This window comes from Schistocerca cancellata, chromosome 7 (assembly GCF_023864275.1).
Source record: "Schistocerca cancellata isolate TAMUIC-IGC-003103 chromosome 7, iqSchCanc2.1, whole genome shotgun sequence".
Taxonomy (NCBI): domain Eukaryota; kingdom Metazoa; phylum Arthropoda; class Insecta; order Orthoptera; family Acrididae; genus Schistocerca; species Schistocerca cancellata.
The window spans coordinates 225490608-225518339 of record NC_064632.1 but is presented as its reverse complement, the minus strand read 5'-3'; the positions used below and the strand labels follow the sequence as shown (position 1 = coordinate 225518339).

Here is a 27732-nt window from a genome sequence, read left to right as displayed (position 1 = left end):
TAGATGACGATCAGTATGGCTTTAGAAAAAGCAGAATGAGATTTTCACTCTGCAGCGGAGTGTGCGCTGATACGAAACTTCCTGGCAGATTAAAACTGTGTGCCGGACCGAGACTCGAACTCGGGACCTTTGCCTTTCGCGGGCAAATGCTCTACCAACTGAGCTACCCAAGCACGACTCACGACGCGGCCTCACAGCAGGTTGGCAGAAGAGCTTCTGTGAAGTTTGGAAGGCAGGAGACGAGGTACTGGCAGAAATAAGGCTGTGAGGACGGAGCGTTAGTCGTGCTTGGGTAGCTCAGTTGGTAGAGCACTTGCCCGCGAAAGGCAAAGGTCCGGAGCTCGAGACTCGTTTAGAAAAAGCAGTTGCGCTGTAGTCATTTGTGAGGTTGCGCTTCATTAAGGAGGCAGGACGTCAAAAAAAAAAAAAAAAACATCTTTTCATAGGAATTGTCGATGTAGCAAAATAGGTATAAGTTATAGAGAAAGATGATTGATGCACAGTTTATTCAGGAACAAAGAAGAACCGAGAGGGGACTAAACACAACAGAAAAGCACGGTAGAAATACTGGGATTAAAGAGGGCATAAAGCAAGGATTGAAGTCTGCCTCGCGCACTGTTCAACCTCTATTCGAAGAAACAATGACAGTACTAAAACAAAGGTACAGAGCAGGGATTAAAATTCAAGGCCTATGTTATCAACGCTAAGATCCTGTCATGTCATTGCTATCCTCAGTTAAACTGGGCAATTACAGGACCTATAGAATGGGATGAATATTCTAATGGACATAGAACAGAGATTGAGAGTAAACCAAAGAGAGATAAGAGATTAGGAGCTGCAGAAATGAAACTAGTGATAAACTTAACATCAGAACGGAAGACCACGCAGTAAACGAAATGAAGATGAAGATAGAGAACGCATAAAGAAGCAAGTGGGTTATATTAAGAAGACTACCAAAGGCGAAGAGAGTGTTACTCGCTAAAAGAAGTCTGTACCCCGCAGAATAGGCCTTAATTATAGGAAGAAATTACTGAGAAAGTACGTCTGAAGCACAGCGTCACATATACGCCAGTCATCGAATGTGAGAAAAGCGGAAAAGAATTAAAGCGTTCGAAATGTGTTACTGGAAGTATGTTGAAAATAAGTGTGCTGATAACAGGTAGCTCTTGGAACACCATGTATAGGAGGGCGGACATGGTGAAAGGACATTATACGACTGGGGATAATCTCCATGGTATTAGGAGCCGTATAGCGCGAAAGCTTTAGGTGATAACATATACCGGAGGTGGTCCGCATCGAACCTGTCCGAATGGCGGCGTCCAGAAAGATGGTAAACCCACCCTATTTTCCGCCAACAGTAAAATTCTCACATCTATGCTTGACTTGTGTAGATAAATTGAAACAAAAGGACCCATATTTACGTGCGCGTCAAGGAGGCAGTGAAAATAAACTAAGGAAATCCCGTATACGATGCCGGAGAAAGGGAACTTGTGCTTACTCGAATGTAGACATTTATGAAATGAACAGTTCGTCTCAGTCTTATTAGTACCTATATAACTTAGAAACTGTGTGTATGATAAATAGGCAGTTTGGATTGGTAAAAATTCTATTTCGACAATACTGATATTCACTGTAACGTGCTAGCATAATCTAAAAACTGAAACGTGGTTTTAAAGCAGATATTTCAAGTGTTGAGAGCGTGTCAGGGTTTACACTAGTGAGCATGTTGGTTTTTATTGACTACCACGTGGAGCCTGATAGCGGTAACATGCGACCCGCTGTCAGTGCCATGCTAGAGCGCACCGGCCCCGCCCCCGCGAGGGCGTGCCATATGAGGGGGGGGGGGGGGGGCAGGCGCGTCTGCAGTAGTCCGCCTACGGCCAGTCGTCGGCGTGTGGCTGCCTGCTGGTGTAAGGCTACTCTGCGGCTAACTGGCGTCACCTGTGAAAAGACCTGCAGTAGGCATGCTTACCAGTTAAAGTAATATTGAGATTCAGGAGGAAGATAGCGGAGCTCTGTTGGACGCTGTGTTTCCAGAAAGCCTGTGATGTAGTTCCCCACTGTCGCGTAGCAAAATACGTACATGCAGATATGCGATTGTATTGAAGACTTCCTAGGGAAATGACTTCATGTATCTTTTTTGGTTGTGGAGGGTAGGGGCGGGGAGCGACTGCGACGCCATCGTCACAAGCAGAGATAGCGTCAGGCGTACCTCAGGGTGTTAGGGCCACCACTGTTCCATAGGAGTAAATGACCTGAACGACATGCAGCACTAAGTCTCACAGTACCGCTCAGGGAGGTAACCGGTAGAAACTAGTTACGAAATGGAGACGGTCTTGTAGGTGGTACATGTATGGTCCAGAGATTAGCGGATTTCCGCGACGCGCCAGGTGTGCGGGTATATCTGAGGGATCCGGCCCGCCTATCTGAGGCCCGTCGTCTCTTACCTGCAGGCCAGGCCCGTCGAATGTAGTTTTCCGATATGCCTGCAGGTCGGATCCGTTCGTGTCTTCCGTAAATCGGCGGATTTCCATGATATATCCGCGGCCTTAGGACTGCAGTGCGTGCTCTACAGGTCAGAGGCCACGAGCGACGTATTTCAGGAGTTGCGACTGTGTCTCGCCGCATGTGCATAGTACAGTGAGATTTTTGTAGGCGTTTTATTTTTTGTAGTATGTTTTCGCAATTTGAAAGTAGTTGATATGTTAGAAAGTATGGACCACGCTACGAAGAAAATTGTGGCAGTCACCGGCGGTGTATACCCTATGTACTCCTATTACTGGAAAGAAAAATTGCACAAAATAGGTCAAAAAATGGATTGTCGAAGGGCAACATTCCAGATACATAGATGTGATTCATAATCATGGGCATCCCGACGAGAATAATGAAAATTCAATATGCTTTGAAGAAAGGATTTTTGAACCTTTGTAAAGGGCAGTAATTATTAATATCTTTTTAATGGACATAAAACTGTTGTGGGTAATAGCCTGCAATAATGAAAACAGCACTAGAAACATTGTGTTGGCACTTACTGTAGTGTTGATTTACACATCTCAAAGCATTCTTTTACGCTTATTTCCAAGAGGGATGCACTCTTCTACACAGTATTTCTGAAATTATTCGAGGTATTTTAAATCTATCATTACATCTACAAGAAAATGTATGTTTTTGTCACTAAAAGCTGTTTTTATTGAAGTAAAACACCAGCAGTTTCACCAGCTGCGACGTTGTCGCCATAATACAGTGACCCGTATATACAATAAGTTTTCATTAATTTACGTATATGGTCACAAACTTTTTGTTAACAGATTACCAGTTTCTGTCTATAGTGACCATCAGATCTGCAGCAAAAAATGCGAAAAAACATAAGTCTAAAGCTTAAGTACTACTGACATACACATGCATTTGTGCGCTTTAAGCATGAAGAGGCATACCTGTTTTATAAAAAACAAGGTCCTAATGTACTGCAGCCATAGTGATATCGCCAAATGTCAAATGCAAAATCAGCACCAGCCTCATCAAATATATATAAATAACATATGCACGAGTCATGTTGTCAGTAGCACTACTGTCCGAAACAAGCTGCCGTACAGTAGCCACAAGATGTTTGTGTTTTAAGTTCACCAGATGTCGCTAATGTAGGTATACACAAGTTTTCAATGATTAATTGAACAGCGTGAAATAAAGGGGGATACAATAGTTTGTGTGTAATGAGCTTATAACGTATAAAAGGCATTACAATAATAAAAAGCGATGAAATAGAACACGACAAGTCAGATTGTTAAAAAGAGGAAGAGTTAAGTGACAGTAGTTAACATATGCTCAAGTGCCAATATTCTAGATAATAGACCGAAACCGATAATCTGTTAACAAAAAGTTTGTGACCATAGACGTAAATTAAAGGAAACTTATTACACCAGCAGTGATCTGTAGTGAAGCGTATTTTCAATGTGGCTTGCTTTCTAGATTAAAAAACAGTTATAGAAGACGATGACGTTACTTACGATGTATTATGTTCAATTTTCGGTCACATCAAGAAACGCCGTCTGCTTGCATGTTTTTAAGATGTTCCCTCCTTTGGCAGTGGTGTTTCTTGACCTTACTTGCAATGCCGGATATAAAATACCTTCAGTTATTATAAAGCAGCTGCTGAAAATATGCTCACACAAATGAAGATTTTTCTGAAACTTTATTTCAAATTTTGTAGCATAGTTTTTATAACACTGCGGTCCGCATGGAATACTGTCTGCAAACCTTTCATTCGTCTGTTTCTACGCCCCATTTTTACATTCTAGTTTATCCTATGTTCATGCGACAATGTTCACAAACAAGGTATTTCACTTTGAAGTTTTATCAGTTTTTTGAAGTGGTCATTGGTCCAATTAAAACTTGTCACGTAAAACCACTCATCAGTGACGAAGTTTGAGTAACACTTGTGTTTCTCTTGTTGCGATAAAAGTCTACAGTTACTCGTATATTGCGGTAGATAAGAAAGTTCCGCTTGTGTACTATGCGGCAAAATACTCTCCTCTCCGTGCATTGTGATTCGCCAAAATCTCGTTTCCGTATGTCGAACCGTTTATGAAATATTAGGGATTAAGAGTAATTCATTCTCGTGCTTGCGCGACCGGAAGTGAGCGCGCTATATTCAGTCCATTTATTCGCGACTAGAACTAGATATTGGTCTCCTCAAGTTTAAAGAAAAATTCAGTATGTTAGCTAAATTTCGTATGCAACAGCGTACTGTCTAATACGCACCAAACGCAAATTCATAGTGACCCTTGTTTATCATTGCAAGTCATTCGACTTTCAGACAGTATGATACTTACATACGAATTATTACAGTAACTACAACCATTAACAAAATGAGTGGCACGTCATGACGCTGTCATATAAAGCTATAACTGACGTAAAAACTATTTCTTAGCGAGTAGTTTCTTCAGAATGCCGTGAGAAGATTGCACGCTAGCCGATGTTGAAAGCACCATTCCGCCTGAATCTGGCTGACCGTAAGCTCACGGACTCCCTGAACGAGGCAAGTCGCAGAAATCCGCACGTTTGGGCCTCGCAGAGAGATAGCATCGCCGGTTCCGAGAACTGCGAGTAACGTTCTCAAGGTTGTGTCGCCACTAACGCACGGGCGGAAACTGCTGATGTTAAAGAATCCCTCGGAATAACCGTGGCCCCCCGCTAAAATGCGCTCGTGTGTGGCGGTCTGTTAAGCAGCTAGACCTCAGCATAAGAGTAATGTAATGCGCGTAAATACACTAAAAGGTCCGGCATAGTTTGAGTACAGGATTGGTCATTAGTCAAAACCTTAGAATTTCTCTCGTCGTACAAAATTTTCAAACAGCTTCCTGGAATGAAGCCAGGTGGCATCTCCGACAACCGCCGATACTTCGACTGCTGAGCACCCTGTATTTTCAAGGCACAAATGCAAACAGCGCAGTATAAGAAATTCGCCGACCAAGAAACGTAATACGGACACACACACACACACACACACACACACACACACACACACACACACACACACACTAGCGCTACGCACAGCCGGAGACGTCAGAATTTATTTACCAACGGATGGGCAAGTAGCGTTAACTCTGTCCTTCTGTTAACCAGGGAGAGAGTAGATTCCAAGTAGAATTGAAGCAAAATCTCTCGTCTCTGTTTGTGAGGTGACTTGGTAAGTTAATCTCAACTCTTCCTTCAATAACACTATCCCAATAGTTGAAAGTGGACGCTAGACTCTAAGACTTTAGGTGCCGTGCCATGTAAGGTGAAATGATCTCATAAAGGTAGCCGTGGGGTTGGCAGCTGCTAGATTCATATTCGTTGCAAGATTCTTGAGTAAGCGTAATTCCTGCTGTCTACCAGGGAACCAGTAACCCTGTCACATTGTAACTGTCTATGCTTTTCTCATTCCTTTCTATTCGTCCAATTCTTCCACTAATCTTTTTTTACTATAACTCGCACTACCTCTGGCAATTGAACTTCTTCACATTGATTCCTTGTGTATTGTTTTCACATGTTTCTGTTAATATCACCACTCTCATTCGGCAGGAAGGTAATGAGGAAATTACTTAATTTTAATACGAGTGACATTTCTTAATTTCCACAATTGCGATATTGTCATTACTATGCTGCCTTGCAGAAAAAAATCAGCTCCCACAAGGGGAGGAGGAAACGAAATGAAACTTGATGGGTTGAGAGGGTATTTGATGTCATGTCAGTGATCGCAAAATTGAGTCACATTTACGAAGAATTTGGTAGTGCGGGCCCACTTATTAAGATGGCGATACCACCCATCTCCCCTGGATACAAGCAAAAATTCGGTTGGGAAGGGTGACGCAAAGCGTTGTGTCCTGGCCTGAGGCAACCTGCTGATCCTTCACATTCTGCATACTGATACTGGGACGGAGTGGACATCAGAGTTGGTCCCACACACGTTCTATCAGGTTCATATCTCTGGGGATCTTTCTGGCCACTGGAGTACATCAACATCACGCTCACAATTCATAGACACACTTGTATTATGTGGGTGAGCATTGTCCTGTTGAAAACTGCTACTACGATGCTGATGCATGAGAGACAACACATGTGGACGCAGGGTGTTCGAGACGTACTGTTCTGTTGTCACTTACTAATTACTAGCTGTCCCCTGAAGTCATACCAGTTGACCCCTCACACCATGACATTGCTGTTCCTCTCCAAAACAAGGGAAGAATGGGACTGTTCCCCAGGCTGCCGCCATACCCGCGGCCGATGGTCATCCACGGTACTGCAAAACAGCAGTTCATTGCTGAACACAGTGCAGAGCCATTCTTCAGCAGTCCATGCTTCCCTGTCACACCACCACGTCAAACGAAGCCGTCTTTTCAATGGCGTTAAGGTCAGTCTCCGCATAAGATGGTAATTCCCTAGTCCGGCTGCTGCTAGCCTCCGAGGATTGGTGCGGGATGACACAGAATGTTACAGGGAGTTCATTGCTTGTTGTCGGATGTAAAGGGGCCACGATGTGCTTAGAGTACAATGCTTTTGGTTGTCAGATGTTGTAGGAAGGAACCTTGAAGAAGGCCATGCTTGTCACCCACGTTCACATGCAGTCCTGCATACGGCCACCGTCACATTAGAACGCCCCACAAATGTGAATATTGGACGATTCGATCGGCAGGCTAGATGTAGACTCACAATGATGCCCTTTTCAAATTGTCAGGCACTGATAAAGTGTTTGACACGACTACGCGGCATATCCTCGTCAGTCTGAGCACATATTTAAGCTGCAAATGATCTACTTTTGTGTTCATTGCTTTCTGTTGACGATAGTTATCAATCAGTGACCCCAATACATTCTTAAAACCATAGTGAATATCTTATGGCTGGTATCATGTACAACATGAGACTTACACAGTGCAGTTATCCATTAAAAGCACGCAATTTCAAATTGCTTTATTACAAGAAACTGGCCATAAATATACTTCTTGTGTTTACTGTAATCTCAAGGTAGGGGAAAGTACAAATTTGGTATCAAACCTTTACTATTGTTTAACCGAGGCATGCTATGCAGTTGAACAATCCGAACTTTCCAATCAGTGCTACCATCCCCTGGTGGTTGACAAAATGACGAACAAGTGACTTTGGCCAAGCGTGAAGTCTATCGTATATTATACCACAGGCTATACAACGATGGGCTGTGTACGCGTGCAAAAAACGAAACGTGCAGGTGTCATATATGATACGTTGGGACTGAAGAAGAGGGTATGAGAAGCTCCATTTGGCAAGTTCGCAGGGCTTGTTACCTGAATAATAAAGCTTAGAGTGAACTTACTTCTTGTTAGTACTCTTGGTAAGAATGCAGTCGTATGTGTCGCCTTGATTCAGACAGTTAAAGTCTGAGAAGCTGCAGCTAGGTAGCCAAATACTGTTGGGAGCATGACCGTCTAGAGATCGTATCTTGCTTCGGGTAATTATGGAGTTACAAAGCCCCTTGAGACCGTTGCGTACTTGACGTAAGGCATGGTTTACGTTGTGTTGGCAAGGACGGGATCATAAGTAAAATATCGTCATGTGTAAGGTTGCCTCGAATATCTTAGTGCTTTGCTGTCATGCTGTTGTTCGAAGGAATATCAGGGTTAAGTTTCTGTTAACGTCGAGGTCGTTACAGACAGCACAAACACGGATTGGTGAAGTGGTGGTAGGAAAGCGACCGTGACCTCTTTAAGGAAACACATCCTTGCGTTTGCTGTAACCTATTGAGGGAAACCCCTGCGAACCTGAGTCTGGGTAGCCAGACGGAGATTTGATTGGCCATCGTCCCGAATACTAGTCCAGTGCACTGTAACCATCGCCCTCGATATGTTATTTGAGGTAAAGCACACGTCTTACCCAGTTCCGCGAACAGACTTGACCCTGATTGTTAAAACCAGGCTTACTGTTTAATACGATGTAAAAATAACTCTTGTATCACACGAATCTTTGATTTAGAGACGACAGTTGTTACAGAATCAGCCTCCCTCCCTCCCACTCCCCTTCTCCCGTCTTACCCCTCTCCGACCCCCCGCCCGCTTCCCGCGCGCGTATCTCGTGCTGCAGGAGGCCTTGGCATTCTGCATGGATCAAGGCGGCGCAGTGTTGTAGCACGTCGTCCGTATTTTGGAGGAGCCTGGTTCAAACCCTCTCTCGCCATTCTGATAAGGGAGAACTATGGCTGCTGTAACGTCACCTAATGACACTTTGGTTCCTCAAACATACGATGGTGCACTGTTTATCAAGTGTTGGATACTGTCTCCGTAATTAAGTTGATTGCTGATTACACTCTTGTTGAATCCGAACAAGGCCGAAGAAATGGCAGTGTTTGCTGTAAATATTGTAGATTAAATGTGACCTTACAACACTTGTCAAGATGTCAACAGATATATAATACTTCAGTAATTATCTTCATATACTCGTGTATCGTAGGTTGCAGTAAGTACTGGGAGATGAAGAAGCTTGCACAGGTTAGAGTAGCATGGAGAGCTGCATCAAACCAGTCTCAGGACTGAAGACCACAACAACAACAACTCGTATATCATAGAAAATGGACTTCTTTATTTGATGTCTGTTGTTTTCCCAATGCAGAAACGTAAATTTGTACATGGTAAGGCACGTTACTCACCACAGGCATATTTAGCGAGAAATAGATTTGTATCTTGTTAGGGTATCCTTTTCTGCCACTGATAAGCTGTTCAGACATTGGGAACAAGAGTGCTACAGGAAACAAGTCCAGTCGTCTAAATAGGGGTTCTTTGGCATGCTGACTCCTGCTTTTTTTTTTTTTTTTTTACCTTATTGCTCAGCTTACACGGAACTTAGTGCTCAATAATAAGGTTTGATCACTCGTTCGTTCATCGCGTCCTTCGGAGAAGGACGGTGTATCTGCACCCTGTTGTTTGACGGCGCCAGGCGCGCAGTAGACGCTGCCTCGCTGCTGGCTTCCTGGTTAACGGCGCGAGCAGTGAGTGTAGGTGGCGAGAGGGCACCGGGGAATTCCGCGGAGGAGTCTCTGCTGGTTTTATTGCCGGCTCGCCGTGTCGCAACCGGACTGCGGGCTCCGCAGCAACGTGAACGGACTCTGTCCTCCCCCGCGGCGCCAGCGCCAGCGCTGTCCGGTGACTGGCGCGCAGGCACCGCGGCTGCACAGCCCGGCGCGCAGGCACCGCAACTGGAGCAGTCATCGCCCTCTCGTTCTACACGTTCACGTATGCAGAGTGAACCCAGACGCCACTGTCAGAAGCGTCGGAGGTAGTTAGAGCTTAGTTTCTGAGTATTGCGGTATAAGGTACCTGTGGTCCTCAATGGCTCGTTACGGACTAACTGCATTTCCTTTCATTTCGTAACCCCCTTTACCATTGTATCTCTAAACAAGACTTGTTCCGTTCATCTACGGTATGTGCTGCTAACACTGGCAGTGCTCACTTTACTCTTCCCCCTCAGGCATGCATTCAGTACAGCTCGGTTCGGTTCCGGGTTTATTTTGCCTGTTTTTGAGACATCAGTCATCTGACTGGTTTGATGCGGCCCGCAAGGAATTCCTCTCCAGTGCCAATTTCATCTCAGAGTCCCTCTTGCAACCCACGTCCTCAATTATCTGTTGTCTGTATTCCGATCTCTTGTCTTCCTCTACAGTTTTTACCCTCTACAGCTCACTATAGTATCACAGAGGTTATTCGTTGATTCCCGTAACACACGTCCTGTCATCATGTCCCCTCTTCTTGTTAGTGTTTTCGATAAGTAGCTTTCGTCGCCGATTATGCGGAGAACTTCGTCAGTCTTTCTTCGTCATTTATTCTTTCTTCATCATTCATTTATTCTTTCTTCATCATTCATTTATTCTTTCTTCATCATTCATTTATTCTTTCTTCATCATTCATTTATTCTTTCTTCATCATTCATTTATTCTTTCTTCGTCATTCATTCATTCTTTCTTCGTCATTCATTCATTCTTTCTTCGTCATTCATTCATTCTTTCTTCGTCATTCATTCATTCTTTCTTCGTCATTCATTCATTCTTTCTTCGTCATTCATTCATTCTTTCTTCGTCATTCATTCATTCTTTCTTCGTCATTCATTCATTCTTTCTTCATCATTCATTCATTCTTTCTTCATCATTCATTCATTCTTTCTTCGTCATTCATACATTCTTTCTTCGTCATTCATTCATTCTTTCATTCTTTCTTTGTCATTCATTCATTCTTTCTTCGTCATTCATTCATTCTTTCTTTGTCGTTCATTCATTCTTTCTTTGTCGTTCATTCATTCTTTCTTCGTCGTTCATTCATTCTTTCTTCGTCGTTCATTCATTCTTTCTTCGTCATTCATTCATTCTTTCTTCGTCATTCATTCATTCTTTCTTCGTCGTTCATTCTTTCTTTCTTCACCATTCATTCATTCTTTCTTTCTTCACCATTCATTCATTCTTTCTTTCTTCACCATTCATTCATTCTTTCTTTCTTCGCCATTCATTCATTCTTTCTTTCTTCGCCATTCATTCATTCTTTCTTTCTTCGCCATTCATTCATTCTTTCTTTCTTCGCCATTCATTCATTCTTTCTTTCTTCGCCATTCATTCATTCTTTCTTTCTTCGCCATTCATTCATTCTTTCTTTCTTCGCCATTCATTCTTTCTTTCTTCGCCATTCATTCTTTCTTTCTTCGCCATTCATTCATTCTTTCTTTCTTCGCCATTCATCCTTTCTTTCTTTCTTTCTTTCTTTCTTTCTTTGTCATTCATTCATTCTTTCTTTCTTTCTTTGTCATTCATTCATTCTTTCTTTCTTTCTTTGTCATTCATTCATTCTTTCTTTCTTTCTTTGTCATTCATTCATTCTTTCTTTCTTTCTTTGTCATTCATTCATTCTTTCTTTCTTCGTCATTCATTCATTCTTTCTTTCTTCGTCATTCATTCATTCTTTCTTTCTTCGTCATTCATTCATTCTTTCTTCGTCATTCATTCATTCTTTCTTCGTCATTCATTCATTCTTTCTTCGTCATTCATTCTTTCTTTCTTTCTTCGTCATTCATTCTTTCTTTCTTTCTTCGTCATTCATTCATTCTTTCTTTCTTCGTCATTCTTTCTTTCTTTCGTTCTTCATCATTCTTTCTTTCTTTCTTTCTTCGTCATTCTTTCTTTCTTCCTTTCTTCGTCATCCTTTCTTTCTTTCTTTATTTCTTCGTCATTCTTTCTTTCTCTCTTTATTTCTTCGCCTTTCTTTGCCTTTCTTTCTTTCTTTCTTTCTTTATTTCTTCGCCTTTCTTTCTTTCTTCGCCTTTCTTTCTTTCTTTATTTCTTCGCCTTTCTTCCTTTCTTTCTTTCTTTCTTTCTTTCTTCCTTTTTCTTTATTTCTTCGCCTTTCTTTCTTTATTTCTTCGCCTTTCTTTCTTTATTTCTTCGCCTTTCTTTCTTTCTTTCTTTCTTCGCCTTTCTTTCTTTCTTTCTTTATTTCTTCGCCTTTCTCTCTTTCTCTCTTTCTCTCTTTCTCTCTTTCTCTCTTTCTCTCTTTCTCTCTTTCTCTCTTTCTCTCTTTCTCTCTTTCTCTCTTTCTCTCTTTCTCTCTTTCTCTCTTTCTCTCTTTCTCTCTTTCTCTCTTTCTTCACCTTTCTTCCTTTCTTCCTTTCTTTCTTCGCCAGTCTTTTTCTTATCAGTCCACCTAATTTTCGACTTTTTCCATAGTACCACTTCGGTTTATTCCCAGTCCATATTTATTTTGTTCTAATGAGACTACTCATTCCATTCAACAGATCCTGCTGTTATTAAGCTTCACTGAGGATAGCAATGTCCTCCGCGAATCTTAACACTGATATCCTTTCGTCCTGAATTCTACACCCTTTTTAATTCGTGCACTTCGTTCCTGGCCATTCACTCTTTGTGTTCCTTCTTGGCTCTTGCACATGTATTTTACCCATCACTCCCTACAGCTTACCCCTATTTTTGTTAGAATTTCCAATGCCTTGCACCATTTAACTGTCGAATGGTTTTTCCAAGTCGACAAATCGTGTGAACCTGACTAGATTTTTCTGTAGTCTTGCTTCAGTAGTCAGCTGCAACGTCAGAACTGCCTGTCTGGTGCCTTCACCTTTTGTAAAGCCAAACTGATGGTCACCTAACAGATCTTCAATTTTCTTTTCCTTTCTCCTGTGTATTATTGTTTTCAGCAACTTGGATGCATGAGCCGTTCAGCTGATTGTGTGATCACACTTACAGCTTTTTTACCATTTTCTCATTTGGTCTCAGACACAGCCCGTTTCACCACATAAAATTATTATCCAATGATGCAAATACATATTGTTGATTGCTTGTCTCGTTCAGTTTTATTTAATATTTTGTAATGAAATGAGACCAAAGTACGTTAGTCTGCCTGCAACATCACTATAAAGGCAGCGGTATTTTAACATAAAATCTGTGTGTGTGTGTGTGTGTGTGTGTGTGTGTGTGTGTGTGTGTGTGTGTGTGTGTTACATTAGGAAAAAGAATCATTAAATTTTAAAGTTTGCATTTAACATAGGAAGATATAATGGCAAATACCTCTGGAAATGGACCGCTTTATGGAACTAAGAGCTATTCTTAAGCAAAACAGTCCTAAATTTTAAATGTTTTAATTATTGACAGTCTAATTGTTCTTTGATGATTGTGATTGAGATCGCGTTTGTATATGTAAAATGTTCTCGCCAGGAAACGGGAATCCCAGCCGGGAGAGAGAATTAATTTTGATAGTGTCTAATTTTATTAGTTTTCTTGTGACCTGCTGTTAGTTTTATGGTAACCATTTCTCGTGAGCTCAGACTTGAGAAGCAAAGGCTGCCGTGGAATCTGTAGCTGAATCGCCCGATACCATGTTCCTTTGTTGTTACGGTCCATGTCCACTAATTTTGTTCATTCCATTTTTGCTTGGTTAGCGACTCTACTGCGAAACTCACTTCCGCCACTGTTAGTTGGGACCGATGGCCGTTGTAGTCTGGTCCCTTCAACCCCCACAAACCAACCACCACCAGTGTTAGTTGAACGTTAACAGTGATGTTGAAGAGTTGTCCAATGCGACGTAACTGCTCTGCATTTAATTAGACAGTCTGCTCCGACACGATGAGACACACAAACTTAATGATATTGAATATTTAACGACGACAGTGTAATATTTGTTGTTTCTGTCGAAGGCAAGTGTGCATTGGCATTGCCGGTCATGTAGTTTAGCGTGTACCACGAAATTATTTGCTACTCAATAAGTGTAAGGTGGTGGAGTGAATGGTGTAATTGTAAATATGTTTGCGATTGCAGTTGGCAATTTTTATACACTGCATTCCACTCTGTTGATTGGTTTGATGCTCTTGCATTGACAATCTGGTCTTCCTCGCTTCCTTCTATGATATTGAAGTGTGTAGAACGTCCGCCGTTAATAAGCCAGCCGTATAGTTTAGGGTACAATGCTACTGTCCTGCGGCCATTTGTAATAGCCCCGCCGGTAAACCAAGTCGCTTGCTGGCTCCAATCTTGTCATTGTCCGTAGACCTCCGTGTTTGTTAACCGAAAACCATTTCCAGGCGTCTAGCTTTCTGTTTTTGTCGGACTCAAAACCCAGTTTACTATTTGTAATGGTCCACTACAGCCTCAGGATTCTCCCAACTTATATTATACAGGGTGAAGCGAAATTCGCGCACTCGGGCTTCGCAGTGCGATTCCTCTCATGCCAGCCATAAAAAAAGTCTCACATTTCGTCTGGCAGAAAAAGGACGTTAAAGAGTGGCAGTCTGCCAACACTGTAACCACGTGTATGGTAAATACCTCTGTAAGCACATATTAGTCGTGTTGTACAGTTCGTGCAGTGGATAGAGTATTGGGTTAGCATGCAGGAGGTGGAGGGTTCGATCATGGGTTGGGGCGCATTTTTTATTTGCTAATTTCATTCTGACATTTCACACTGTAATATGCACTGTTTCTTAGGTCACATGTATCCTAAATTTACAACATTTTGTAACGTTGATCATAGCAAATACGTGGTTAGACAAATAAGAAATAGACAGTTGAAACAAATAATCTGTCACAGGACAGAATAACTACAAAAACAATATCAATTTCGAGATGCTAAAGATGATAGCACAGTACAATAACACATCTACATTTATACTGCATGTAATATGAGCGCTCAGATGTCGCACATTAGCAATCGGTGGCTATAATAATGTCGCCATGACCTTCACAACAGAATACGTTGTCCTTAGAACAACAGATGCTCAAAGCGACCTCCCTGCACGTCCAAACATTGCACAACCCGCCGGATCATACATGGATGTGTGTGATGTCCTTAGAACTACTTGAACCTAAGTAAGCTAAGTTGTAGGGGACTGATGACCTCACATGTCAAGTCCCATAGTGCTCAGAGCCATTTGAACCATCGAAAATTGCGAGATCGATTACTACTGGGTTACGCTGTTAACGATTATTGGAAAGAGGAATATCTACGAGTAACCCTCGGTAGCGCCCTAAACTGGAAGAGCCATGTAACATTTTTTGAAAGAAAAACAGATATCAGGCTGAGATTCACTGGAAAAATTCTAGTGTCGTGTAATTCACCCAAGAAAAAGATTACAGATGACTTGTTCAATCCATTCATGAGTATTGTTCATCACTCTAGAAGCCTTAACAGGCGCGATTAATATTTCAGAAGAGCCAACGAAGCACGAGAGCGTTATGGAGATGTTCCAATAAAACTCCGGTGGCAGACGCTACAAAAGGGGTTCGCGGTGACGTTTGCTATTAAAATTCAGAGAGCATATATTGAAAGAAGAATCGGGAATCATACTACTTTCTCACCGAGACACGTCATGAAATGACCACTGGGGAGAGATTCAGAGAAAGCAGAGCTGATACGGAGGCTTACCGTCAATTGTTCTTCCTGCGAACTGTTAGTTCACTTTCTTGGCTGAATGGCTTACGCCAAAGGCCAATTAATTAATAAGGAATACAGAAGTATTGACGAATGGAACAGGAAAGGGATTCCTTCCTTGGAACGAGTGATAAAGGCTATAGAATCAGTTTTGGAGTATTGGTTCGGTAAACTTCAATAGTTTTTCCATACGGTTTATGGATTGCGTATAGAGCAGAACACTCACATATTTATCTTAGCAGAAAACGGACGTATTTATGTTCCAGGAAGACAAAAGACGAAAATTATGAGCTTTCTTACGAAGATAACCGCAAGATGAATCGTTAATTCTTCTCCACAAAGCAGTACCTTACATGTGATGCTGGCTTAGAATGCCAGACATGTCATTCAAGAATCTGGCCCTGGGCTGTCACTTATGGATTCCGAATGGTCATTGCTAACCAAGAGCGTTTCACTGAAATAAATTAATGGATCAAATTGTCTTTAAATACCCTCATAACGTCGGTTAGCTTTCGGATAAGAGTAGTTAAGAACTTCACGGCGTTTATATCTCGCAGTTTACACTTCGCTGCGTGTAGGTTTTGGAGTAATACCTGTTTGTAAAGAGTCGCACTCCAGTTTGGACAATAAGCTTGAGAACAAGAGACTTGGAGTGGTTGGTAACTTGCAGGATGCTGGACAAGCTCGGCATATCGTAAATGACTCTTGTTGCTCCGGGTTGGGGGTTCCTAAACAGCGACCGCTATTTCACTGAAACTACGGAACTCCGAGGTTTCTCACTGCTTTCCTGGAAAGCAGTGTGAGGTTTTAAATTTCTGTCGATTGCAGTGTTACTAGAGACAGAGCACGAGCTCCGACTGAAAATTTAGGAATGCGGTGCGAAAGCTGTAAGTAGACGATGGTTCGTATATAGGCGTCACTTTCGTTTATCACTCTACTGTATGTTGAATATGTTCGGAATGTCAGCAGTTGCTCTGTTCGTCATGGATAGTACGGACAAGCAGTGTCGCTCAGGAATACTTCAAACTGTCTTTGTTTCTACTGTCTCCAGTGACTTCTTATCTATGGAACGCTAAGTCCTGATCTTTTTTCCATCTTTCTGACCCATGCAGAGACTTACTGCACGTTGTGGCAACAGAGAATACTTACTACAAACACATAATATTTCCTTAGCGTTCTATACGACTAACGGTTTCGTCATTACACTGCAGCCGACACGTGTACCAGATGTTTCCAAAAGTGAACCGTTCTGAATGTTGGTTGTTTCGTAAGATATAATGTGATATCGTCAGATACTGCAAAGCGCAATAGCTAAACAGCATATTGAAAGAATCTTGTGAACAACAGTTAGATGAGTTTGGTTTCCATCTATTATTCAAGTAACTTCTGCCCTATCTAATACACGCTTCCACTGCGGAGTATGAGGTAGAGGAACGATTTCATTTTTATGGTTCCTATGACATAGAGAATTATTGCCAAAGTAAGCACTGGAAGAAAGATGTAGGAATAAGAGGTGCAAAGAAACCGTGATGTTTTATAATGTCTCAGATCGGTCATGTGTGACTGTCGAAACTAAGAGTGAGGAAATTAGGTACAACACACGGATCGGAATTTCCTCTATTACTAAAGTATCTAACTCAGTATTAGTAATTTTTGACATACTTGCCTATTATTTCTCTTAAAGTAACGATATGCCTTCACTCTGCATCACAGCCAGCTTGAAGACCACAAGGCTGCTTCAGGGTCACAATGAAATAACATAAACCCTCAAAAATATAGTCATTTCGGTGTTGAAAAATACAAACGTTGGTAAAGACTAAATTTAGTGCTAGTATCCATGGTAGGTTTTAGCAGTTGCTAATTCTCGTCCGAGAAATAGTTTTCTGTGGCAGTTTCGCGCTGCTGTAGTCCAAATTTAAAGCGTTGGTGCACTTCATTAAGGAAAAACATAAAAGACTTATTAACTTACGGAACACTTATTTGTGCTACGAACAGAGAAAATTGAGGCATAATTAAAAGAAAAAGTCAAATCTGGTGTTATTTTTCATACTATGTGTTAAAAAAAGAAACTATTTCACTGTCCTTAACAAACACTGCGCGGTGGAGCACAATTGACACCGGAATGATTTGACCAAATGTTTACTCGTTAATAAAGTAACTGGGTTGCAAAGATGAAACTGCGTCGAAGAATGTTAGTTAAAGTTGCCTCTGCTTGAGTATATTTCTACATTAAGCACCAGAGTTAATATAAGCTCACCGGCGAAAAAATTAACCACCCCTAGAGAAATCATTACCAGCATCATTTAATACCTGTAATTACGCCCATGGGCTTGGTAACTGCGTGGATTCGGTTAGGACGTGAGTACACGAGGTTGTGGAGGTACGTCGCATCCGGATTAAGCCACTAGCTGTGGATTTGATTGCACAATTCCACCAAATTGCGGGGATGCTGATGGCGTTTTACCCGCGGTTTCACAATGTCCCACAGATTTTCTATGGGGTTCAAACCAGCTGTCTTTCGGTGCACTCGACGAGGTGCGCATTTGAATGTATGCAAAAACGTGATTCGTCAGCTGTCCATGGTCTATAGCGAACTTAAGACTCGCAGCTTTCAAGTGGTTCAAATGGCTCTGAACACTATGGGACTTAACTTCTGAGGTCATCAGTCCCCTAGAACGTAGAACTACTTAAACCTAACCAACCAAGGACATTACACACATCCATGCCCGAGACAGGATTTGAACCTGCGACCGTAGCGGTCGCGCGGTTCCAGACTGTAGCGTCTAGAACCGCTCGGCCATCCCGGCCAGCGACTCGCAGCTTTTATGTGCCTGTAAGATCAATGATATCTTGCGAGATGACCGGCTGTAAAAGCTTATTGCATGCGGCTTCCGTCGCAATGTTTTCTCTCTAACAGGTGTGGATGGACCTTCATTCATTCACTCCCTGCAGCGATGCCTGTCTGGTTTGGAAGCCATTTTGTTTCACAGGGCGTGAAACGCGTGCTGGTCGATCTGTCAGGATCTTTTTCAGATAAATTCTGACGTGGTTCGTGGTCACATGTGTTACACCATTGTTTGTAGACATGTTGAACAATCCGCCACGAGCCTCCAATAAATCGAGCAATTTCAACACCGTATGGCCGCTGATGATGCCAAACATAATTGCCCCTTTTTGCCACTGCGTCACGTCTTTGCATTTACCCATGTTTACATACATTGTCCGCGTGAAAGATAAATGCCTCACTGATCGCTACTGCCTTAAGCTCACGTAGAGGCAGTGCGAGTGCGGTTGAGCACGTGGCTCAATCGTTGCGCCGTCTGTAAAGGCTTAACGATGCATCTGTGCCTGCTGCCTGGTCTGGCCAATTTTTTGTCAAGTGAGCTTATTAGCTGTTTTCTATAAATACAAAATTTTATGCAATAATGAACTTCCTGAATTTGTACCCGGTTATTAGTGCAATATCTCATGAAATGTTCTCACAACTTATAATAGATTTAAAAGACGACAGGTTAAATGGGTACGTTAAATGAACAGTTGTCACGACTGTTTATCTCTCTCTAAATATTCGGAATGAAGCGTGCCTTTCCCTTTCATAGTTAGACGAAGGTATGTGATAGAGATTAAAATTTTATTTGAAACCTGACGCTGTTTCGCTAATTACTATTAAATGGTTGTCTTCAGAGTTCAGAGATTCGTTTTTTGTGCTGGTATAAGCAGGCTTCCTTTTCATGGACTCGTATTCAGGGGGAAGTAGGACTAGTTCTCCGAGACGTCATTCTGATTCAGGTTTTCCGCGATACTTTCATGAGCCACTTCATGCGAAAGTTAGGATGCTTACTCCATCGTAGTCCAACCGAGTACCGTTGTTTTGCTAACGTCAATAACGTGTGTTCACAGGTTTTAATTCAAAAGTCTTTCTTTGTTTCGTTTTGGACACTGATAAGTGTGACAAGTGGCGAGTTGAGGAAGTAAATTATTGGGAAGCATGTGCCACTTCAACAACAGTGCGGCGTGCGAGCTATTTAAGGAAGAGCTGTTGCGGTACTCGCGGGGAAAGCTGATATATAGTGGGTGGCACGTCCTGTATCACAGCGTGGGACGTGTTACGTAAAGCACCTGAGTATAGAACAGCGTGTACTGTGCCGTTTCCTAGTAAAATTTTGTTTTTGGGGCCGAACTAACGGGGAAGAAAGTTGGACACTGCATGGGCCATTGGAAAGATTTCTCTGAAAGATTTGTTGCGGAAGAAAGTGCGAATCTAGCTGTATCATTTCCACGATGTCGCGATATCAGCAACGTCCCCATCCCCTTTCAAAAACAATCTGTGTGTGATGTAGGGCGTAAGTGGGAACACGAGACAGAATCAAATTTCCGAAGTGCACTCCTTGCAGACACAACACAACTCATAAAAGAAGCAAACCAGTGGGAACTGCTAGATATTCATCATGCTTTAAATAAAAACTATGATATAACAGCTGGCTGATGTTCTTTCGTTTTATCTTCTTTAAGTGACTGTGCATCTTGCAAGTATAGATTCTAATCCACGCCTATGAACTACCTACATATTAAGCCGTGTAATGTCTTCGCCTCTAAGTTTTCTACTGTGGCTTTAGTTATGAGAATGATAGCAACTTTCCTGTCATGCAAACTCAGCTCCTAAAACAGCGATCGTGTGAAACCCAACTCGCTTTCTTCGTTTACGAGACTCAGAAAGCAATATATATTGGCGCTCAGCTTGGTGCCGTGTTCCTTGACTACCGGAAAGGCGTTCGGTACAGTTCAACGCTGCAGCGTGATGAAAAAAAGAGCGTAAGAAATATCAGACCAGCATTGAGATGTGATTAAAGTGTTTCCGGCAAATCAGAACACAGCATCTCTTCTCAAAGAAGAGAAATCATCGATATAGAAATCATTTCGGGCATAACCCACAGCCCACAGCGAATGTTACAGGGCCACTACTTTTCACAATACATAGAAATGCCGTAGTCGATAACGTTGGGAGCACCGTGAGGCTTTTCGTAGGTTACACTGTTGTATAAACAGAAGTCACAGCGCTAGAGAATCGTTGCGAAATGTAGAAAGACTTGAAGAACGACACTTCGTGCACGGAGACCAACGTAAACAGATACGACGTATTGTGCATAAATAGGCAGAACGACGTATTAGTATATGATTACATGACTGCAGAACAGTCACTGGATATTGTTACATTCGTATAATATCCAGGACAGGAGAATACGTACGGAGAGTGCCAAAGTGAAATGACCAAATAAAACTACTCGCAGGTGAGGTGAATGCCAGAGTGAGAGTCATAGAATGAATCCTCAGGAAATGTAATACATTCACAGAGGAGATAACTTAGGAAACCCTCGTTCGACCAATAATTTAATATTTTTCGTCAGTCTGCGAGTCGTACTAGATAGGATTGACATAGGAAATATAGAACATCCAAAGAAGAGCGCGCGTTTCGTTACAGATTCATTTAGTACGGGCCGGCCAGTGTGGCCGGTCGGTTCTAGGCGCTACAGTCTGAAACCGCGCGACCGCTCCGGTCGCAGGTTCGAATCCTGCCTCGGACATGGATGTGTATGGTGTCCTTCGGTTAGTTAGGTTTAAGTAGTTCTAAGTTCTAGGGGACTCATGACCTCAGAAGTTAAGTTCCATACTGCTCAGAGCCATTTTCATATAGTACGCGCGAAAGCGTCCCGGAGATGGCTCAGCCAACCGCAGTGAGACGCTACAAGAGAGGCATTCTGCATCACGTTGTGATTTACTCCTGAATTTCCAAGAGCATACACTCTTAGAATCTTCCTTCCCGCGAATCATTCACGACTCGAGCAGGAAAGGGCAAGTGAGTGGTACACAAAGTACCCTGCGCCACACACCTAAGGTGGCGTACGGAGTATAGAAGTAGATGTTGAATTAAGTAATTGCTCAGTTGATTCAAAATTGAATAATTAATTGGAAGCTTACTAATAAATTATCTTTCCTACCTGTTTTTGTCTCGGCAATTTACATTTCGAAGCACAGATTCATTTTTAGCGATTCTGTTATTATCGAAATGTACGTTGGTGTAGTAAAAACAGTAGATGGTTTTATTTTTAAGTTTCCCTTATTTTTGCATTTTTCTTGGTTTTCAAGGATTGCCATTATAGATATGAAAACAGTTACGTGTTTCCATTCCAATAAAGAAATAATCGTGTTTCCACATACGCGCGGCCCCCAAAGTCTGGTGTACCCTTACGAAATGGTTGCAAGTATTGTGCTTTTGGTCAATGTGAAGGCAACGAACTTTAGAACAGATCTGCGGAGTAATAATTTGACATACTTGCTCACGATGCCTGTTGTAACATAAAATGTACAACTTAACGTTTAAGTCTTGCATCAAGTATGTCAAACTCCCAGATTCACCTGCTTAAGAGGCACCTAGTTCCGGCAGATAAACGTTATCGGCGGCCGCGAAGCGATCATCGGGTCGTGCCTGGGACGGCTCGATAGCGCAGGTATCTTGACGCAGCCGTTCTCCGCTCGACCTCTCGCCGAGCCGGTTCTTGTTGGACGGAAGCCATTTTGAAGTGACGTGTGCGCCGGCTAGGCGTGCGTCGCCAGCCGCGAGGGTCTGCAGGGCTGCCAACTCCGCAGCGTCCCAGCGGACGGCAGCGAGGTCACTGTGATATGCATAAATTCGTAGTTCGCCTAAAGGAAGAGAATTTTCCTTCTGAATGTCTTTGCGTTGGTTTCTAGCAGATGGTAAAATACCGGTCGGTCGTTTTTACACTTAGACCACGCCATTCATTCAGGCATGACCTGGTAGTTTTAGCTAGCTTTAACCTCGCCTTTTAAGTTGTCTCGTCCACCTCACCACATGGTCTGTGAATTCTGTCGCAGAAAATGATTTGCAGGTCATATTCGTGGCAACATTTTTTTCAACAAAACTCGGCAATTTTATTTCCCACACACTTTTTTAGTAACTAATTTATTAACTTCTATGTTACAGCCTTCGCTGCAGCTCTCATTGGTGCACTACTATGACTACTACTACTACTACTACTACTACATCATTACCTTTATGCAAAATCTGAAGTGAGATTTTTCTCACTGTTAGCATTCTAACGAAATCATTGCTACCTTTTATCTCTTTCCTCTAAGTAACTGCTCATTCTGTTACCTTTACATTCGATAAGCCCGTTCGCTGCATCTCTGTAATAGCAACTCTTGTATATAACATGTTAGTTCTGCCTGTTTTTCAGCTAATTTCGCGTAAACGTAGACTTTTCATTTCTCTACTACATATTTGTCTCGTGGCTGCCTTTACCCTACAACATAATGGAACTACACAAACCTGTTGCTAAATATGTGACCGGAGGTCACTGTCAGTAAATAGTGTTTATAATCCAGTAGTAATTCTTGTTCTAGTATCACTGGTGCCGAACGTATTATCAATTTATGAGATTGCAATTGTTCTACAGCCGAGCGCCGTTCTGAACGGCAGCATACAGCTAGTGTGTTAACGTTGTCCTCTGTTGTAAATGCAGTCAGAATGTATTTTGAAATTTCCAGTTACACACACACACACACACACACACACACACACACACATACACACATACACGCGCGCGCGCACCCCGTCCGTTATTACACGTAGGCATTAATTAATAATTTGCAAGTAACAAGTAAGATTTTTATCCTCCTCTTATTGTGTGGTCTCTGCCAAAGCTCATTGACGATCGATTTCTTGTACTCTTGATGTTCATAATCACTCTTAATGTCCAGTACAGTTACGTTACTATCTTTTGACCAATAAACACAAACTTTCTAGTCTTACACCGAAATGGTGTACACTTTTCAGGGCGCACTTCTTGTCTTAATTCTCCATGAAAGTCACAGATTTCGACAATAACAGCGTTTTATTCGTCTGGAAAGAAACTTATTTTGTTCATCTTTTATTTAATTGCTTGATATGTCTTGAGTCATTCACATTGGACTTTGAAGAGTAACGATTGGCAATTATCTGGGAGACCCATTTTCTGCGCAATTTGTTTCTAGACAAAGCCATTTTCAGGTGAGACTGTTGCTTTAGTACTTGAGTGAATTTTATGACCGTGTGTGCGACTGTGTGTCTATTAAATAAGTTTCGTTTTTAGAATTTTTTTACCGGAGTATAACAGAAAAAGGTTTAGAATTTGATTTTCTACGTAGTTGCTCTGCTTTCCGCTTGCCCGAGAGCTCCTAGATATCCTCCTAAACACTATTTTCATGGTTCATACCCATCTTTGTACAGCCAGCATAACCTCAGCGTCATCGTTCAAAGACTGAAACATGAGAAAAAATAAGGGCGGCAATATCAGTTAGTAAACAGACGATGTCTCTGAACTGCTGCACGAGCTACCGGCCTCAGCGTGTCCGAATGGATATCCGTACATGAATGTTCGATGCATTCCCTAAGTTCATCCAGTGCTTGTAGTTTCTGTCGATGAACGACGTCCTTTAGTGTTTCACGTTGGTAAAAGGCCACAGGCGTTAAGTCTGAAGAACGTGGTGGATATTCAACAGCATCTCTTCGTCCTGTCCAACGTGCAGATAGATTTTCGTCAAGGTACTCCCCAGACACGATTATTGTAGTGGGGTGGGGCACCGCCCCTTAGGAAGTAAAACTCTTCGTCCCCTTACAACTGACCGATGGCAGGTAAAATGGATGTCTCAAGTTTCTCTTCACCGTTATCCGTGCCGTCGAAGAACGGCGCCGGTTGGGTTGGGGATTTTCTCTGCCCGGGGATTGGGTGTTCGAGGTGTCCTCCTCATGTCATCATCATTCGTGAAAGTGGCTAAATTGGACTGTGTAAAGATTGGGACTTCGTAGGGGCGCTGATGACCGCGCAGTTGAGCGCCCCACAAACCAAACAAACAAAACAAAGAACGGCGCAATCAAAACGCGATAAGAAAACCCACCCCGCATATTCACTCTCCGTAAATTCACGACTTTGTCAACACTGAAATGCAGATGTACGGTGGCCTAGAGACGCAATTGTGGCGGTGTACTGTACCATCGTCTCTGCAGACATTTAACTATTGCACATGATGCCATTAAACCACTCGCATTACTACATTCTTCGACCTGGATAGTCTTCGTTCATTGCGTGTAGCAATCTTGGGATGTGCCACTTAAATTTATCAGTCGTCAAAATGCGCTGAACATTCCGTTGACTCACCCTGATTTTAAGGGCACACTGTTTCACATACTTCTGTGGTGATTGAGCAAATTGTAACACAGCACGGGAGGCGCAAGACTTGTTACGGTTACAGGTCGTCCAGATCAACGAAAGACTTTTCTTGGAACATTTCAATTTTTAAAATGAGAGGAAATGAACGACAAAGGAATTCGTGGTGCCTCACAAGTGCTATTCAAAACTACTCCTCAGATAAGAAAACTAACTATCCACCGTGAGGGTAGGCACTTGGTGCAAAACATGCTTCCTCTCTATTGCGGTATCTGCTTGGCCTGCACACTGTAACATCAGTTAAAATCAACCAAGTGTGTGCACTATACTTACTGTTCGTAAATCACTTGTTTGCTGCGCTCCTGGGGAGTAGTCACATCTAGTTTTCGAACCACTGGTCTAAATCGTTGTGTATATCTGTAACGCAGACTACGACTTCTAATATGACTCGTCTGCACGCAATTGTTAAACGTCGATGGCTTTGTTTTGAAATTCATTTCGCCATTGGCGTTGAAACGCATTAAAATTTTCGTACTTTATGTACCACTTGAAAACTACCTCCCTTAATAGAATGTCAGCCTTGCACCAGGCATGTTTGCACACGTAACTGAACGGTATGGCAAAATCACGTGTCAAAACAACGCGTTTGTGGCGACTGCCAGGACAAAACAGTATAAACTTCCAAAAATGAGATGGTTCCGTCAATTAATTTGGAAGTTCTAGACAATTAATTGGTGAATATACTTTTTGGGCTACTCTGAACGATCGTAATGTTGAGTTCGTTACCCAAACGGCAAGGAAGCCTCAAAAGTAGCAATTTGCTACAAAAGCTTATATTTGCTTGCGTAGTATGTGCAATCGGTGTTTTCAGTGCAATTTTGAAGCATTGTAGTTGATCGTCGGTCGCAGTTAATCTTGTCGTTTGTCCTGCGGATGTGCTGGTAGTAGAGGGGGATAAAATTCATTTTCGTTATGAGGGTAATACTTTTATTCGATCGTGTTGCGGAGTTACTGAGAAGGGAAACTCCCCATCTTAGATTTAGTGGTAAGAGGGCCCAGTGGACAGCCCGTACAAAGCTGAGCACAGATGAAGCACGAAAATAGGAAGGTGTACTGGACTGTAAAGAAAAAAAAAGAAAAATAGTCTTTTGAAAGTGATTACTCTCAATGAATTGATGAAAACGTAATAGTTTGTCACATAAGCTGCAACAAATGAATACAACAGTTTCACAATCTGACAGTTTCTCTGTGCTCTGTCAAAACATATGTTTTTAACGTTCTTGCAGTTGGGTTCCGATTTGGAAGTCTTGACTCGCGGATTCCTTTGTTGTAACGTAGTACACAACCGTTTTTGTTTTCATTTCTGTGAGACGCATATGTGGCATTTCCCCTGCCTCTCACTGTACATGACATTTACTTGCGACCGTAACGTATCCTTACCACATGACTCATATGCTATAACTAATGTATAGTACGACAACGGCCAAGACTAGAGAAACAGAACAAACATTTCAGTGACCGGGCGGACAGTTTATAATGTGAAAAATAAATAAATGGCACGACGGAGTTTCGAACACTGCTCTTCCGCTTGGCAGTCCAGCACCATGACCCCTTACCCACCACGCCGTTGCTGTTTTAGGCTGCTCTTTATTGTAGCGTGGACCGTTCAATTTTTTTTTTCCTTGACAATCCTGTATACCTTCCTCCTTTATTCATGCTTGGTCTGCGATCAGTTTCTGTCAGGCTATCCACTGGGGTATCTTACCACTATTTTCAATATTGTGGAAGACGAATGACGACTTAAGTGGGCATAACTAAGTTTCATTTCCGAACCTGTTTAAAAACCTGCGTAACACCAACTTTTAAACCTGCGGGGGCGCCCTTGGGCGCATCGTGTGCAGTGTGTTTCCTCGACAGACGTCGTTTGTCTCTGTCTGCGGGGAGACGTCATGGGCCACGGACGTGCGACTCCGTCCGTGTGCAGTAACGCCGTCAGACTGCTACACACTTTGGGGCTTGTACTTCTGCCTACTTGCCTTCACTTACATGTGGTACCTGCCGTCAGACATATTCTTCTGCCTGGAGTAGCATTTTTGTAAATTGGTTATTACTTCTCGTCTCGCTTTGTATTTATGCTGAACATTCCTGGTTTGATTTAAAATTTTTGTAGTATTCTTTACTGAGAGCACAATCAATTTCGAAACATAAAATATTATTTTCTAGTGTACAGAATCGAGGCAGTCAGAACTTAACTGAAAGACAGATCAGCTTCGGGGACACCTATGTCGAAACTTGTACAAAGATTTTACACCCGTCTCCAAATCAAGATACATATATCAGCGAAATGTGGCCAGATCTTAAAGGAGTTAGCACATGTAGCTTGTGCCTTACTACTTCCTGTATCACATTGGCGTGTTCTGAATCAGTTTTACGCTGCTGTGCCTTTCCCTTGCTCTTCTCTCTTTTTTCTGTGTCACTGTATGAGCGATTTTTCTTTGATAAGTGCTAGAAAGAAGTGATTTAATGCTGTACTAGTCAGTTTTCCTCCTAGTGGACATAATTAATGTTGTGAATTAAGTCTTTAAACGTGCTTTTCTTTTCTGCACACTTGAAGAGACAAGTGGTCTGGTCTGGCCTGGCCTGAAGTGGGTTCAGATTAACTGGAGATCGTTTTGTGGCTCTCTCATTGTGGTTGGACGTTAGGTGTGCGCACTGCTGGTTGTGGCCATGAAAATGAAAATGCCTCACCATACGACTGTCATGTTCCATCTGCTGAACCTGAACATGCTTACCTTGAGAAAAACGCGTGAGCATTTAAACACCTGCTGACACACAATCTCCGGGTATCTTTACTGTAGATCGTGATAAAACTGCCACTTTTAGTTGAGATTTAGGAACATTTTAACATACTTCCTTGTAGTATGGTAATATTTCTCTCTGTCTTTCTGCTGTCTTACGTGTAAGTTCATAACATCTGCCGCCTGTAACTTCTGCTTTTTTTCCTCTGTTGTGACAGACTGTACGAGTAACACCGTTTTGTAAACGTAAGTCGGCGTTAGCATACCTTAGTGTGTGTTTGCATACACAGAACTTTAAAA

General features: G+C 42.3%; 1 protein-coding gene and 1 non-coding gene across 3 annotated transcripts in view; one reads left to right on the top strand and one right to left on the bottom strand.

The window, feature by feature from the left end:
* Positions 1-27732, top strand: part of LOC126091895 (RNA-binding protein fusilli-like) — a 1039987-nt gene that overhangs the window by 670573 nt on the left and 341682 nt on the right. The window lies entirely within an intron of this gene.
* Trnas-cga (transfer RNA serine (anticodon CGA)) lies at positions 100-174 on the bottom strand. The gene has a single exon. It is a non-coding gene; the product is annotated as a tRNA-Ser (tRNA).